We start from the raw sequence: 14122 nt of genomic DNA, 5'->3' as shown, positions 1-14122 counted from the left end.
GTGGGGAATGGGCTTGGAGGTTTCAAAAGCCCATGGCAGGTGCAGAGTCTCTCTCCTTTCCGCTGCCTGTGAATCTGATGTAGGACCCTCAGCTACATCTCCAATGCCATGTGTGCCTGAGTGCCACCATGCTCCTCAACATCATGACAGTGGCCTAAACCTCTGAAACTGCAAACACGCGCCAATTAAATGCTTCCTTTTTATAAAAGTTGCCATGGTCATGATGTCTCTTTGCAACAATCAAACAGTAGCCAAGACAGAAGTGGGAACCAGAGTGTGGTATTGCTGTGGACTTCGGATTAGGAAAGTTGTGTAACATTTTAAGTGGGCCTTAATAGGCCATAGTAGTAGGACCAGGAGAGACAGGGTTGCTGAGAATAATGTAGATTATAATAGCTCAGCTCAAGAGGTTTCAGGGGAGACAAATATTAGTGGCCCGGAGACCATTTTTGTGATATGTTGGCGAAGAATTTTCTGCTCTTATTCAAAAAATAATGCCAGAGACTAAATTGAAGAATTCTGGATTACTGACATTAGCAGAGATGTCAGTGCAACCATTGACTGTATTTTGCGGTTATTTTTTCATTTTTTCTGCAAATCTATACAGAAAAGGAACAAGCTTCACAAAGAGAAAGACAAAATAAACAGTTTGAGGAGAAAAGGAGTACCAGAAAGTGTATTGGAGCTAGGTCTAGTGCTCAATGACAGAAAGACTTTAAAGAAAAGCCTGATGCTAAATGGGATAAAGGGAGCAGTGAACCCTGGGAAATATTCCACACTGCCAAGCTTTTAACTTGTGAAAAGGAATTAAAGACACACTTAAGCAGTGAAGGGAACCAACAGCAGCTGGAAGCTAACACAGACATAATTCTAGAAGAGGGCCACGTTCTAGCCCTAGCAGGTAGTAGAACTTGGCTTTAAAGTCAAGAATACAAAAAAGAGATTGTGGAACCCCTGAGACTAAGAAAAGCTCTTGAAGCCAGGCATTTGTCAGGGGTGTTACCACACAGAGGCTCATCCAGGCCTTCACATGAACCTCTGAAGGTGACGCATGGATTGTGTTGGAGACCCCAAGAATAGTGAGAAGGATTTTAAATTGTTCCTGAAGAACTTTATAGGGATTGCACTCTCTAGAATCCATAAGGGAAAGATACTACTGGGATTAGCATGTAGTAAACGTACTAATCTGATGCAGCTCCTCATTAGCTTGGCAAGTGGCAGTAGCAGGATCTGTGTGCTGACTTGAATAGGAATGACTCCCACAGGCTTGTATATTTGAATGCATGGTCATTCGGGAGTGGCACTACTTGAGAGGGATCAGGAGGTGTATCATTATTGAAGTATGTCACTGGGAGCGGGCTTTGGAGCTTTGAAGTCTCAAGCCAGGCCCGGGGGCTCCCTCTTCCTGTTGCCTGATCATTCAAATGTCCAACTCTCAACTGCTTCTTCAGCACCATGTCTGCCTGAGTGTCACCATGCTCCCTACCATGTTGGGATTGGACTAAACCTCTAAAACTGTAGACAGCTACAATTTCTTTTATGAGTTGCCGTGGTCATTGTGTCTCTTGGTCACAGCACACTGACCAACACAGAGACAGTGTTATAAATTTGGTCATTCACTGGGAGATGGGCCAAAGTGAACAAAATGTAAATCTGACCATGAAGTAATTCATAGCTGGAAAGAGAAGGATGTTAATGAAGGTAATAAGTATGGATGCAAAAGCTCAGAAGAGAGGGGGTTGGGGATTTAGCTCAGCAGTAGAGCACTTGCCTAGCAAGCGCAAGGCCCTGGGTTCGGTCCTCAGCTCTGGGGGGAAAAAAAAGCTCAGAAGACAAGCATCTGCAGGAAAAGTTAGTCTACAGTTGCTATGAAGTAGACATAAGAATTTAAACTTGAAAAACTTAACCTAACCCATATTCATATATATATATATATATATATATATATATATATATATATATATATATATATATGAATGACATGGACTTCCTTTTGTACAGATTCAAAATGCTTTTCTGAAGATGTAATGGAGAAGCTGGTTTTAGTATTAGCAAATCTTTTCGGAAGAATATATATTCCAGCCAAGTTTTACGAGGTTAACACCAAGTTTTATCAATCAAAGGTAAACATTTTCTGACTAAATTAATTAATAATCATACATAGATTCTATCAGAAATGTTTCAAAAGCAATTGGATTTTATGGACATGGGACCATGAATGTATTTTATATATTAATCTATTCTTTCCCGAAATACTATTGTATTTATCTGCAACTCCAAGCACCTCTATTCAAAGTTTACATGCCTTGCAAATAAATAGCATGAACACACATTCAGCGTTTTAGTTGATTTCATCAAAATGTAGCATTAATGAAAAGGGACTTGGTGAAGTTCTTGCCATGTAAGCATGAGGAGTTGAATTTGGATTCCTGGTACCCACATGACAAGATATGCATAGTGGCGTGCATTGCATTCCTAGAGCTAGGGAGCCAAAAATGCATGGCTCCTTGGACCTGGCTAGGGCAGCAGAGCCTACTGGGAGAGTGACAGGTGTGGTGGGAGAGCTTGCTTCAGAAAATATGGCAGGGAGCACCCACAGGAGTATTCATGTGCATATGCACACAATGTAGGCAATTATATATTGAAATCCCAATGCTACCCTCATTGCTGAATGTGTGTCTTGTGATAGGATCATATGTCACAGTGCCGTCTCTGAGGAAGTGTTGCAGAGTTATCTGGGAAATTGTCTTTTGACTCCTAGTGTCTTAATCTTAGAAACATTTTTTTCAATTTTAATATTTTCATCTTGCTTTGTCAAGAGGTGCATTTGTTCATTAATATTAACAGTTATATGAATTAATTAAACATGCATGTTTGTGCATGAGATCATATTTATAGCACCCTTACCACTCTTTGATGCTTCAAGTAATATTACTCCATAATATTCCTGATGGACCCTTTATGGCATGGCTGACAGAGGCAGAATTTCTTTTCTTCCCAGCTCTTCAGGTACAGAAGTCTTAAACAAAGGTGCTTTGTGGGTGCATGCTTTTAGGTTCTTGTTTACTATTAAAAACTACCACAAAAAAAAGGAGAATCAAAACAAAACAAAATTAGATACAAAGCACTTTCATGTGTCCAGGTAAAAGTCATTAGCAGTGTTAGTATAGTGAACACAAGTGAAGGTTCCCAAACTTCTCAACCAGGCACAGTTGATTCCCTGCCTGAAAATCTGATTCACATTTTTGGCTCTCCAAATGTATCCCTAGGTCTTTTGAAATTACTCATGAGTCCAATGGCATTTGAGGGCATGCGTCTATTTTTACAAACATCCTATCATTTTGATTAAGTTGCATCAGACTAAATGTTGTGAGTAGAGTATTTTTTTTACACAAGCATAGAAGAACAAGAATCATTTTTTTATACCCTAGTTCAACTAAGAAGGGAAGTACAGCTTTGTTGAAAACAATAAATTATAGTATGTGGTCTTTTGCCTTCATTGCTGTAGATATTCAGTGTTTTATGGAAGGAATTCAACTCTCTCTGGAAAACTTTGGCTTTTAGGTGTTCCTTGATGACCTCCCCCAGGACTTCAGTGACGCCCTGCTTGAGTACAACATGCAAGTGACAAGGGACTTTGCTTCCTTTCTGCTCATTGTGTCCCGATTGGCAGATATGAAACAGGAGTATCAACTCCCCTTGTCAAAAATCGGCAAGTATATTTTAGTCCTACTGTGAGTCAACTTAATAAGAGTCTCACCCAAGGACATGTCAGGTGGGTCCTAGGGATTAGGTCAGTGGTAGAGCTCCATGTCTCCCATGTTTACCTCTGAAGGCTGACACGGTAGAAAAGTCAGCCTGCTTGAGAACAATTGGATTCTTTCTAATAAAAATGGAAGTTGGTGGTTAAAGGACTGTGGAGAATGAAACTAAAACCAAGTTTTATTCTTTAAAAACCATTTTCAGCACTGACTCTGGGAGAGTTCTAGAAAGTTGAGGAAGTCTGGCTCCAAGACAAGAGAAACAAGAGGAAATCTATGAGTATTTGTAGGGCAGGCTTGTTGCTGATTGTCGTAGACCTTGGTCAGATTCCCTGACTCTGCTACTTCTGACCTCTGGAATTGGGAGAAGTGATGCCCTAATCATGACCTTGCTTTATCAATGGACAGTTGAGACAGAGAGGAGTATTGTTTTGCATTAGTACATTTCAAAAGGCTAGTTTCAAATCATCAGTGCACCCTGAAGGAGGGCTTAACATATTACCAAATGTTTCGCTTTTGTTGTTCTTGTTCATAACCAATAGATGGAAGCTTCCTAAAAGAGCATAAACAGAATAAATGGGTGACTGAGATATAACATTTTGAGGTGGGGAGAAATGTCTGTGGTTTGCTGTACCCTAATATCCTCAGTTGGAGAAATTCACAGAAGTAGAGTATGTACTCTCTTAGACTCTATAAATGTAGAGGCCAAGACAACAGCAGGTGGTAATGACAGGCATGTACCTCTCGGGGTAAGTATGGTGGGAGCAGGAGCGTGGTCTGCTTCAGGGACACCCTAGGGCCCACATTGGAGTTTTCTATGAACAGGGATGGATAATGAACGTATTCTCATAACCATTTCCACACCTACTGATAGTGGACATTGAGTCTATTTTTAAGCCACCCTATGCATGCTTAATCTTGTCTGATCTGGAACCTAAGCAAAGTTCAGTATAGTTAGTGCCTGGAAAGATTCTAAGGCCAAATCTCAGTTCAGTTTGGAAAATGTTATAAATGTCAGAGTTAATTTAGACAACTTTCTAGTTTAATTAACTTTTGACTGTCAAAAGTATAGTACATAGTTTACAATAGTACCTCTGGCACTAATTGTCTATTTTAATGAATGGTTTCATCACACACTGTCTAGACTGTATGTACCAATTCAATCTTACTCCATGGTGTGGACCCTGCTAGGTTCAGTGCCTTCCATATTTGCATGGTTTAGCTCTTATACAAGGACATGAGGTCTAACACTGTGGCTGCATTTAAAAATGAATCTTCCAGGCATGATAGGGCCTGCCTTAATTTCCAGTATTCAGAGGCAGGGAATCTCTATGGTCAGCCTGGCAAACACTGAGAGTTCTGGGCCTCCAGGGATGCATAGAGACTTTATCTCAAACAAGCAAGCCAGCAAATAAGAAATTAAAATAGCAAGAATTAAAATAAAAGTGGTTGTATCTCACCTCATTCTGCTCAGAGTTCGCAGGTAAAGAATGTGAGGATTCACCACTTGTGTCTCACTTGATGAGCTGCAAGGAGGGAAGGATGGCGGTTTCGCCCTTCGTTTGTTTGTCTGGAAACTTTGATGTGGATTTGCTTAGTCCAGGAGTTCCAAATCATGTAAGTAAAAAGTAATGCTTATTAGTCAGCCTCCGTGGGCCTTTTGCTCCAGTATGTGTGGTGTGTTATCAGACTACCGTAGAAGCTGTGAAACGCTAGCATATACAAGATAAAAAAATTATGCTTTTCATTTAAAGAAAAATAATCATTTTTGAAACTTTTGATTTCTTTTTCTTTCTTTCTTTTTTTTGGTTTGTATGTCTATATGTGACTAATTGGACATGTCCAAGAAATTGGTAGTTAAGTATATTGAAAAAAAGCATAGTTATTAAGTATTATAGTTTCCCTTTGCCAGGCTGGACGTGATGATTCATGCCTACAATTCCAGCACTGGAGAGGCTGAGACAGGAGGATGGATAGAAATTTAAGTATTATGTAAAGAGTTTCAACAATCCTTTTTCAAAAAGAGAAGGAGGAGGAAGAGGAGGAGAGCAAAATAATTCCTTTTCCATTTATTATGTAATTAATTGAATTTATAAAATATAACCATCACTTTTATTTCCTTTTTACATGTAAAGTTTTCATGGGGATTCAGTGGGATACGAATACAATGAGAATAGACTAGAAAGTTTGTTTCTTTTTATTGCAAAATCAGCACCAATTAGAAGGTACCCAGGTGTGTGTGTACAAACACATTCCTACTCACCCTTGCTGACCACAGAATTCTAGCAAACATCTTTTTGCTCTCCCTTCCTTCATTTTGAAGCAGCTAGCATCAGTATTTAGATTCATGTTACTTGATTATTATCTGGTTTTTGCTGGACATGATTCACTCTACATAAATTTCACTTCCTTATATTACTTATTACAGTTTAGTTCTGATTAAATTACAATCTAATCAAATCTGTATTCTAATGCTTCTAGATGACTTATGAAGAGTAGTCACATAGTAAGTACCCATGAACTGAGGCCTCAGAAGCCTCTCCTTTATTTCATTTCCTTGTATTCCACTAAAGTGACCTAAGTTTTTAAATTCATCCAAAAATTTTCATTTTACACATGACTTTTGATTTATGCTAGCGTTTTATTTCTACAAAAGTGAAGGGATGTTTCGTTGTAGTCTCATGAAAGTATCTCCTCCTGTGTTTAGTTTTATGCCTGTAAGGTCCATCCATGTTTTGACGTGAAGCTCTAGTTCGTTTTTCCTGTGCCACAGTAGTTCATAACACAAAACTCTCCATTACTCTGTCAATGTTTGCCTGCTTTAGTTCTTTGTTGCTACAAACAGGGTTGGTGTCTGTTACGTGTATGCAACTTTATCTTGGATGTGGGTTTTCTGGGTCATAAGAATATGGGGATATTAAAATATTCAAGTCTATTACCCATGACTCTTAACCCACTCTAGAAGGTAGTTGGGCTATCTTTCAGCATCATTAACCCTTAGCGTCTGAGCTCCTGTTGAGGACACAAGGCAGTATGCAAAAACGAACAGGCATAGTAAACTACTGATTTGCTTTCTTCATTATTCTGATTGTTGTTCTATCTCCTCTCTACTCTTTTTATTCTGGTTGTTTATTCTGAAGATCATTAGATTTTTTTTTCAGTTGAATAATCTCTTATGATAGGGAATCCTCCTGCTCCCTGAAATCCCATTCTGACTGTTAAGGAGACTTTAAAGTTTTTCATTTGCCTTTTTTCCCTAGTCTTTCTTGCTATATTTCAGCAAGACTGGTAGACTGGACATCAGCTGCTTCAGTCATCATCACAAGCAGGGCTAAGCCATACTCCAGGATACACTGCTTCAGTGTGTGCAGAAGGCAAGCGTACGCTTGAAGGCACTGATAATGAACAACTGTAAATGTAACTTTCATTTACCTTTTCTAAGTGTTGCTCTGGAGGCTTACTGCTGAATAAGTTCACCCTATCTAACTGTTTCTGAACTGGGGCTGGAAGGTTAAACTCAGCTCTTCCAGGCCGAAGTCCTCTCCAAGCTGACTGACCCAAGCTTCTTTGGAATTCTGACTGAATTGCTCCACTTGGCCTCATAATAACTTTTAATATGTTCTAATCTTCTGGCTCTTTCTCATTTTCTGCCTCATTCTGTCTTTACCTGAAACCTATCTCTGTGAAACTGTGCCCCTTCCTCCTCCTCCTCCTCCCCTCTCCTCCACCATCTCTCTCTCACCTGCTCTTTTAGGTCTCCTCTGTTTTCATGAGAGTTGGGCATATCCTATCTCTAACTCATTCTGTCAAATATTTCTCTGATTTGTCACTTTGTATGCCCATTGCTTGGATGGTACTTTCAAACATGGCTACTTCCTTGTGCAGACTAATCCTACCTTCATTGTTAAGAATTAAAGGTGTATACAAAGAGGGTATTTGTATTCTAGACAGATCATGCTGTAATCCACAATCTGCATTCATACTGGATCACACTGACATAGAAGATCTTTGCATATAATCCCTTGCCAGATCAGCCATATTGTTGGATTAAAATTTCTCTACAAATAATTCCACGTTCTAAGTCATAAGAATGTGAATAACCCATGTGAATAACCAAAAACTTATATTTCTTTAGGTCACTCTACACACAATTTGTATCAATCATGCACAAGCCCCAGTGCTATGGCCACACAGATTGGACAGTCAAGGAAGAAAAATGCCACTTAATGCCTATGCACTTGATTTCTATAAGCATGGATCCCTTACTGGATTAGTCCAGGACAATAGGTATGTTCTATCTTGAAAATTCCAAGACTAGTCCTGACAGGCATATTACATTTTCACTTCCAGACTGATGGCACAGATGATGACATATTCTATTCAATTATTTCTAGGTTTGCAGCAAAAATTTAGCATTCGGGCCAACTCAGTTGGTCTAAATATATACTCTAAACGTGTCTTTGTATATATCAAATTTATCTTTACATTACAGTTTTATTTAGGCATCATTTGGTATTTTAGATATAATTGCAAATCTATCTACAACTATATACACAAATATATAATGGCAACCTGGTATTTTTAGTGCCTGACATAAGTGTCTAGTTTACATATTTGGGTTTGAGACCATTGTTTAAGCTTGTTGCTGGGGAAGCCATTTTTATAATTATAAATAGAACCAGACATTATTTAGATCATCCTTCATACAATTGACATCAATGACTCTCAGGCTCCAGTGCTGTGGCCACAAAAATTAGATAGTCAAGGAAGAAAACTCCCACTGAATACACAGGCCTTGACATTTCTAAGCACTCATCCTTTGTGCGATTAGACAAGGTCAATAGGTATGTTTGCGCTTGATAATTTTAAGAAATAGTTAATTATACCAAGCATATTAGATATGCACTCCCAGGGAAATATTCAGGGAACTATCCCTGAGCAGAGTAGGGAGATATTGGTGTAAGTGCTAAACACACCATCTAGCAGCAGATACGCTAAGGAATTAAACATGCATTAGACGTAAAATTTCAACAATCCTTATTAAGTTAAGGTATAAAAAGTTTTGATAGTTCTCAGAAACCTATAAAATTTTTGCTTATTAAGGCTGACTTATTGTGGCTAAAATAGCTATTACACTAGTTGATAATATTTTTGTTTGTTTTTAAAAGTTGTACGTTGATAATTTCATAATTGTGTATAACACATTAAGACCATATCCCCACCCCCACATATTCTTGTGTGTCTTCTTAGTTACATCCCCTAACCCCAGCAAGTCAGCCTCCCATTTTTGCATTGTCTTTAAATTTGGGCTGTCTACATGAGTGTGGTGCCATCTCCTGAAAGTCAGGAGACTCAAACACTGAAAACAATACTGAAGAAAAATGGCTCTTTCAGCCCATAGGGCCCCTGCCTCCCTTGGGAACTAGTTTCTTAGGACCCCGCCTCTCATCCTTGACTGATGTTAATGGGTCCAGCCTTGTGTAGACCCCAGGCAAGCAGCCTTAGCTGCCGTGGACTCAGGAGTCACATCAGGTCCAGAGGACAGCATTTCACAGCACTTGCTTCACATTTAGCTCTTAATTCTCTCTGTCTTCTCTTTTGTGATCTTCTCTGAGTCTTGTTGGGGTGACACAGATATTCCATATCAGTGCTCAGCAGTCACTTATTCTAAGTAGTCTGATTAATTGTGAGCCACTCATTATAACAACAACAACAACAACAGAAATAACAACAACAACAGTGTTTTTGATCATGTTTGAATCAGCCCTAATTTGTGGATATAAACATCAATGGTAAATAATTTTTGTATCATTAATTTCTGTTTTTTCTGTCACTCAGGATACATCGAGGGGATGCATATAATCTGTTGAAAGATTTTTACCTTACCATTAAATCTATCAGGTATGTTATATGTCTAAATGTTACTTTCATATTTTTCTCAAATTTAATTGTCATTTTGAAATTTTGAGATTAGTTTCCCCCATGATCCAAGTATGTAAAAGTATCACTGAGTCTGTTACATTCCATGCATTTCAGTTTCTCAGAGGTCTGTTCAGTTCGCCATCCCTACAACCTGCTGGTCATGGTCTGTAATATAATTAATTCAAAAATATGTTTGACATTAAGTTCCATCCAGATAGAGCCTCAGACTCAGGCAGTACACATAGCTCAAAACTATTCCAGAGCATCCTTGGTCCCAGATATTCTCAATGAGCAAATGCATGATGTTTCAGAACTCTCTCTGAGGTGCCAGCAGGTCAGTTTATAGCATTTGCTTGCTCTGGAGTCTCCTGCTACAGCCAATATTTTTTCAGGGTTTGTGTGACTGTAATTTCATAGTCACTTCCTATTCTGATCTGGAACAAAGCCAGTTGCTCACAAAACAATATCAAACTTAAGGCTTCATTGTCCAAATATGTCACCTAGTTAAACGACTATCATCTTAACCCCTTGTCTCTATATGCATTTAAACACTTCAACAGTGTTTATTATTGTCACATGTGTATTCAAGTGATCATAGATTTCAGCATTATAGGGTCCTTACAAACAGTTCCTTATTTTATTTCCTTGATCAGAGCTGAATCAGACCTATACGGATGTTTTTTTATACAGAGAGCTTTATTATTTATTTTATTATTTTTATCTGACTTATTTGTTTTTATATAGTTTTATTATTTGTTATTTTATACATAGTTAATTTGAGGCAAATGAGAGCAAAAGGGAATAGCTTTGTTCATCTATAGCAGTGGCTCTTAACCTTTGTAATGCTGAGACCCATTAATAGAAAGGTCTCTTTTCCCTTTCTTCATGCTTGTTCACAAGTTTCTTTCTTTTTTTTTTCATTTTAATGTGATTTTATTTCATCTTTGCCAAATGGTAGATGAGAGACAGTGCGTCACCATTATCCCCTCGCAAATTTAATCTGTAAGCTCTTGTCAACAGCAAAGCTAGCATTTTAAAAGATATTTATTGGGCATTTGTGTTTTACAGTTTGTTTCCTTTGTACTTTTGCGAATTGCCTGTTCGTGCCTCTTTCAGTTTTTCTCCTGATACTTTTCTTTCTACTGATTTGATTTTTTAAAGATAAAAATACAGCATGCATTCAAAAAATAAATAGCTACTTCCACACTGGCATTGTACAAAGCAGAGGAATAACAAAGGATTTTGAGAGGTTGGGACTCAGGAAATGTATGCCCAAAGCAGGGCACTAGGCACGCTGAGAACATTGAACTGGAGGGCCTGGAAGCAATCTCAAAGTCAAGATCTCTCTGTCTTTCTCTGCCCACTGCTCTCTTGCCCCTCCATCTCTCTGGGGCAATCTATTCAAAGCAGAATCCCTCCTCCCCAGACAAGAGCAAGTCATAAAAAGTGAAACCATTTTTCCCCCAAAGCGAACTATAAAAACTAGAATTATTGCTTTAACCTTTCCCTTTCTCCCTACCTAGTCTCTAACCATGAAGAAGTCTCTGACCTGCTCTCATCTAATAAGTCATAAGATCCTCATTCCAAGGAGGCCTTGCTAGTACCCAGGAGAAGGGGCCGTTCCACAGACAGGACCGGCACCCCTCAGGCTATTGCATTAGCTCATATCTGTTTTGTTCATATTTCTACCCAATTGTTCCCCACCCCACCCATCCCCTTTTTTTAACAATCAAACCTAAGCATAAAGACAGGAAGTTGTATGTGTACAGTTGGGCATGTATGAGTAGGCATGTACACATGAAGACCACAGGACAACCTCAGGAGCCTTCCTATGGAGCACTATCTATTTCTTTTGTGTCAGGGTCTCAATGATTGGGAGGGGCTGGCTGACCAAAGAGCCCCAAGGGTCTTCATGCCTCCAATTCTCTAGCAGGGACCTCACAGATGTCAGCTACTATGGCCAGCCATCCACAAGTTTCTTAATGCTGCTGTAACGAATTGTCACTCAATGATATGGATCTATATAAATGTATCATCTTACCATTCTGGAGGTCAAACATCAAAGCGTGTTTCACTGGACAAAATTAGGTGTCTGGATGTTCTAAGGGAAAACCTTGGATCTTTCCCAAATTTAGAGGTTGTCTGTATTTTTGGGTCAAAGTTTCCTTCTGTCTTGGAGGTCAGGAATGTTCAGTAGAGAGATATAACCCAAAGTTATATATTAAATATCCACATTTCACCTCTCTGACTACCATCCTAACCTTCCTCACACCCATAAGCACCTTTGAGAATTCCATTAGTCCTAAGGAGAGAATCCAGGATAATCACCTCCACTGAAGATTATCATCTGTGGGTTTATCTGTGATGGTAATTCCCCTTTGCCATGGAGCCTAACATGATTCCAGGTTTCTGGCGATTTATGTGAGGTCATCTGAATTAGATGGGGACTCTTATTCTGCTGACAACATCCCACCTTCATTTTTTCTCTCCTACCTAAAGAAAGAAAGGAAGCTTTCTTTCTCCATAGCAGTTTTCAGAATACGCTAGACACAGTAGCAGAAAAACCACAAAATGCCTCCATGAAATATGTAGAGAAACGAAATTTGTGTTGTACTGCTGAAAGGATCAAGGATCAAAGTACATGGAATTCTTTCAATAACCCTGATATGGCCCTGATAAATGACACTCATCTTATTTTTTGTATAAATATTATTTTGTTAATAAATTTGTTTCTTGCCAGCATTTTTATAATTTGCTAACTTTATAGAACATAACTTTATAGAACAACCATTTGAAAAATATTCAATGTCACTTAACTGAATATATAATTTATTTATCTGTATTTTTGTATTTGTAGTGTCTCCTTGCGTGAACTGTGTGAAAATGAAGAAGACAACGTTGTTTTAGCATTTGAACAATTGTCTAAGTCTTTTCATGAGAAGTTTGAATTAGTGTGAAAAGAAAAACTATGTAAACAGCTTAAACTATCACTACAGAAGCTTTGTAAATTACATATTTTTACTCTTATGTCTTGATCAAGCAATCATACATGATGAAATGGAATGAACAAACAGTTGCCATCAAACTTCTTATGTTTGCCTCTAAGCACCCTTGGCCAACATACTTGGTGTTTTCCTCAAAACGTTGACAAAAAACGCTTATTTCTCCAAATTATTGAGAATTGAATGAAAAAAATACAAGGGTCTTGCATATATGTATGTTTGAAGACAGATTTTATGTTCCTTGATACCCAAAGCATTGCATTTTAAATATTTTCATTGTTAATATGTAAAAATGTTTTTGAAGATAGAGAAAATGATTGTAGTATCCTGAAAGTGTAATATAATCTACTCAATCAACATAAAGGGATTTCACTGCTCAGATAGGTAGCTATTGAAACAATACATCTTGATAAATAACCTACTTGTAAAAAATGAATGTTTTCATTTAGTATTTGTGATGCTTTAAAAGAAAACATGTAGCTAATGTTTTTCTTCATTTTAATTGCATGTAAATGACTGTTGAAATAATGATGTCTTTAGTTTCATTTGTTTGAAATATATTCTTCTCTTAATCCACTTGTGCACTGCCATTCATTCAATATAATTATTTAGATGGGATCATTCTCTAATTGAGTTCTTAGCCTAGAATTCTCAATAATTCTCAGCTCTAGAATTTTAAGCTCTCAATTTGAATTTACAGAGGTTAAACTTCAAAACAAAGGATGTGGTTTTTCTATGAGTCAGGTATCTCACTAAAACTTTATGTTTTGTTTTGTGGCTTTAAAAACAGTTATAGTTCATTTATTTGGGAAGCAGAAAAATTCCAGTTGCTGGAAATGATTTACCATTTCATGCTCCGTGTTAGAAATCTCTACATTGTTGTTGGTGATGGAGGTGCAGTTTAAACTGTTTCCATTCTTCTTGTTTGAGGGGACAGAGTTTGTGTAGCCTTGGCTATGAGGGCACTCACTGTGTAGACAAGGCTGGCCTTGAACTCAAAGATCCACTGGCCTCTTTCTTCCAAGTGCTGGGATTAAAGGCCTGCAACACCACCTCTTGGCCTGTGTTTCCATTCTTTAAATGCTACAGTAATGCTATAACCCCAAAACACTTAGAATAACCAGATCCAGTCTAGCACCTCTTAATGGAATGTTATACAGTGTGAAAGGTCTTATCATGCTAGTTTCAACTTGTACTTAGGAATCAGATGGGAAGTGAAAATCCACCTCAATAGATATGCAAGAGTTAATCTGGCTCCCAGGTTTTTACAAGGCTGAGGTTGTTTGTTTGACATCTGGAATCTTTTTAAAAGCGCAGAATTATACCTAACATCCTTGAGGTGAGTCTACTGCGTGTCGGTGTACACTGTTTCTTTAATCTTTAGCTAAATCTGAAATGTATCAGGAACAGTTTCTTAAGAAACAATTTCTCAACAAT

At 38.1% G+C, this 14122-nt stretch overlaps 1 pseudogene across 1 annotated transcript in view; it reads left to right on the top strand.

The window, feature by feature from the left end:
• Ddx60l1 (DEXD/H-box helicase 60 like 1) overlaps window positions 1–13261 on the top strand; it is a 109981-nt pseudogene extending 96720 nt beyond the window's left edge. The window contains exons 34-39 of the transcript XR_010058378.1: window positions 2002–2123; window positions 3565–3712; window positions 5236–5378; window positions 7897–8048; window positions 9600–9662; window positions 12541–13261. The product of XR_010058378.1 is annotated as a DEXD/H-box helicase 60 like 1 (transcript). The remainder of the gene's footprint in view (window positions 1–2001; window positions 2124–3564; window positions 3713–5235; window positions 5379–7896; window positions 8049–9599; window positions 9663–12540) is intronic.
• The last annotated feature ends 861 nt before the right edge of the window (window positions 13262–14122 follow it).

The sequence above is a fragment of the Rattus norvegicus genome, chromosome 16 (genome assembly GCF_036323735.1).
Source record: "Rattus norvegicus strain BN/NHsdMcwi chromosome 16, GRCr8, whole genome shotgun sequence".
Classification (NCBI taxonomy): domain Eukaryota; kingdom Metazoa; phylum Chordata; class Mammalia; order Rodentia; family Muridae; genus Rattus; species Rattus norvegicus.
The sequence above is the reverse complement of the archived record's forward strand: the minus strand, read 5'-3'. Positions and strand labels throughout refer to the sequence as shown.